Source organism: Limulus polyphemus, unplaced genomic scaffold (genome assembly GCF_000517525.1).
Source record: "Limulus polyphemus unplaced genomic scaffold, Limulus_polyphemus-2.1.2 Scaffold137, whole genome shotgun sequence".
NCBI classification, from domain to species: Eukaryota; Metazoa; Arthropoda; class Merostomata; order Xiphosura; family Limulidae; genus Limulus; species Limulus polyphemus.
Window position 1 is genome coordinate 831,759 of NW_013665747.1, and position 3,886 is coordinate 835,644.

Below are 3,886 nucleotides of genomic sequence, written 5' to 3' on the forward strand. Positions count from 1 at the left end.
AGTGTTAATTTATCTCTTTATCGAAGTTAGGCCTAACATAAGTTAAATTTTTATAAAGTACGGCCTATATACAAGTGGATTTACACATTTCGTTGTCTACGCTTACAATTCGTTTGTATTGTGCTAGAAATGTTATATTTAAAGAAGTGCTGTTACGATAAAGATACTAATTTGACCGGAAATGTTTTGCGGGTCTCTACTAATTATACTTATTTTCTCCAGGTTGTTAGGTAAGTAATCAAAGTATAACAAAAATAAAGGTTGCAAAATAAAGTGTATTGTTAGTAGTGATTACAAAATTTCAAAGTACTTATAGTCAGAGTTTACGCTTTCACCTTTTCACACTTATTTTCTGTAGTTATTTTATTGCTAGTAGATGAGATACAAATTAGAAGAAACAAAATGAATAGTACTCTGTTCTTTTCAGTACAGACAATAAAGTTCCAAGTAAATCTCCCGAGAGTTTCTTCTAATCTTTTTTACACCTATTTCGTATTGGTATTCTACTGTTAGCTACACGAGGGCTATCTGCGCTAGCCGTCCCTAATTTAGCAGTGAAAGGCGAGATGGAAGGCAGCTAGTCATCACCACCCACCGCCTACCCTGGAGTTACTCTTTTACCAACAAATAGTGTGATTGACCGTAAAATTATAACGTCTCAACGGCTAAATATTGAAACGTGTCTCTTTAAAAAATACGTTCTTGAACTTTAAAAACAAATAACATCCATTGAATACTTCGCTGGTGGTATGGGAGTTCACGCGCCCGATGTGCAATCAGGGATATATTGGATTAACCATTAGAAGGTCCTACAGTCCAGTAAAAGAACACTGTAGCAATAAAATCTACAAAACCAGAAATATTACCAGCCACTGTCTAAACCTACAATACCAGTAGTATTACCAGTCACTGTCTAAACGAATTCGATGTCGTGCCTATCTCCAGTTTTTATGGCGTAATTCTCCATTCCTGGTAAGAGTTTCATCTTAGAATTTCTAGAAACTCTTGCTATTAAGTTAAGAAAACCAGATCTTAACAAGAAGATGAACACGCTACCACCAAATCTTCAAATGTGAAAACGTAAAGAAAATAAAAGAACATGGAGTTCCGTCTACGAATGTTAGGATCGAATAAAATGACTTTAATAAGTATCTCCAGCAAGTAAGAATATGAAACTACACCCTATACTGATGTTGTATCTAGTGTGAATTCCAATTTTTCTTGAAGTTTACAAACTATATTTTCTTGTTTATTGTTTAAAACATTTCACACAGTTTAAGGTCGTGATATTCTTAATAATTTCGGTGAACACCACGTTTAAAATAATTTTGTTAATAAAAATAGATTAATAAACAATGATTTTTCTTTTAAAAGTAAGCCCAACCAATACAAACAAAATACTGGGCATTGCACTAATAAAAGACTGAAAAATATGATTTGTGGAATAAACCAAACATGGTAGTAAGTTCAAACAGATATTATTTATAACAATGTTCGTAAAAATATATGAATATCTTTTGAAACTGAAAAATCATTCAGTTCTTATGAACTTCAGTATCCATAATGATTATACTGTAATTTCACGCATTAAAGCAGAGTTTGTTTTAAGCACAAAGCTACGCAGTGTGCTATCTGAGCTCTGCCTACCGCGACTATCGAAACCAGAATTGCAACATATCAGCTTCTGTGTTTACCGCTGAGTCACCGAAGGGGTTAAAATTTGTTAGTCGTCCCTAATTTAGAAGTGACAGACTAGAGGGAAGGCAGCTAGTCGATACCATACATCGCCAACTCTTGAGCTACTATTTACCAACGAAAAGTGGGATTAAAGTCACATTATAACACCCCTACAGCTTAAAGGGCGAGCATATTCGGTGACGGGATTCAAACCCGCGATCCGAATATTGCGAGTCGAGCGCCCTAACCAGCAGGTCATGCCAGGCTGGGGCTTAAAGCAGGGAGTTTTGAGTGTGTATATACATATATATATATACCTTTAATGGGGTGTGTGGTATACGGTTAATGATGAACTAAATATAGCTAATGACTTAACTTCTTAGAACAGATCACAGCTCTTTACTTTATAAACTGTGATGAAAATGAATTTTCTTGATTTTTTTACTGTGTTATGCGTGCATTCAGTAAATTAAATAACGGAAGTACAGTGCAATAACAAAAAAAAGAAAGACTAAAAACACGATTTCCGATCATATGCTTGATCTAATGGTTGGTGATTGATACCAAAAACTTTGGGAATATCAGTAACAGATGCTCAAAAAAAATTAGTTTTGACTTCCTTCTTCGTTTTCATAGTTTAAATTGGTTTAAGAGTTTTCAACTATTAAGTGTCATAAAAAAATGTAAATTGCTATCTATTTGCTGTAACTGTTATATCGAGCAGTTGAAATCGGGCTAAGTATGACATATTTTAGCTATTGGTTTTAATTCTAACAGTTTTAATTTTACTCTTGTTTGGTGCTTTAATAAATATTTAAAAATATTTTTCTATACGAAATATTATTAACGAGGGAAATTTCTAGAACAATGATTATTATAAGCAAATATGAATCAATACAGAAGTGAGAAATAGCATAGTATTAAAGCATCTTGAGAAAAAATGTTTAATTAAAATCTCCTGACTGTTTTATTTGTTTAATAGAATATTGGAAATAAGCTAATGTTATTATTTAGCTAGAATGTTTGATAGTAAGTTTGGTTTTGTTGCTGTTAACATTATTTGAAACTTAAAAGTTTACAAACGAATTTTAAAATATCACAAAAAATTCATATAATAGATATTCTCATAATTTTGCGTATCATTCATATCACTAACACTATTTAAAAATTACTTAAAAGTAACTTAATTTTTACGCAAATATTTACATACCAAGTAATGCTTTATGGATATTTCAATAAAGTAAATATTATAGCTTGTTTCAACAATATTAGTGCACTTAAAATAAATGAAACATCTGTGTTTGAAGACATTTAATTTAAAGAAATAGCGCACTTGCTTGTAGAGCCTAAATTATCATTATTATCATATAATATCGAGATCGTAATTCGGGGAAATGGGAACGATCAGCGATTAAAACTACTTCAATTTGGTCTATAGATATGTAGCAATTGTATACTCATTGTTAATTTACTTTTTACCATTTTCCAAGATAAATTTATTTTATTTGGGATATTTTATTGTAAAATATTCCTAAAATGATTATCTCTGCGTTCTCAATAAAATAAAAAAACCGACAGTAAATATCAAGTTATGGCAATAACTTATTAAAATTAAAAGCAAGATAAAATAATGAAATAATAATATAACCATATTATTCGAAACGAAAAATTAACTAAAAACATCTATGTCTACTTAGCTACCAGCTGTAAGCTACAAACAGAATCTGGTTTAATACTTTTAATTTTGAACAAGTTATTTAAGCTGAAAACAAAGGTCAGTAAACGGAGCAGAATCTGAGACTCTACTTTACGACTGAAAGCACCGACCGTACTTTACATGAAATAAATCCACAATATAAAAACTGCCCCCCAATGGCACAGCGGTATATCTGCGGACTTACAACGCTAGAATCCGGGTTTCGATGTCCGTGGTGGGCAGAGCACAGATAGCCCATTGTGTAGCTTTGTGCTTGATTACAAACAATCAAACAAAAACTAAAATAAGAAGCATTTCCCTATATATGATGTTGTCGTTTTAAAAAACTTCAGAACGAGGAATCGTGATTCAAAATTGTTAAATATAGAAGGTTATTAAGGCTACTTTCCAAATTTCGTGCATCCTTACTTTTGTTTTTATTCTGAATGAGAGAAATTTGTTATTTTTTAGCATTCAAAGCGGTATAATATTTGTCATTAAAGTCGCAGAATT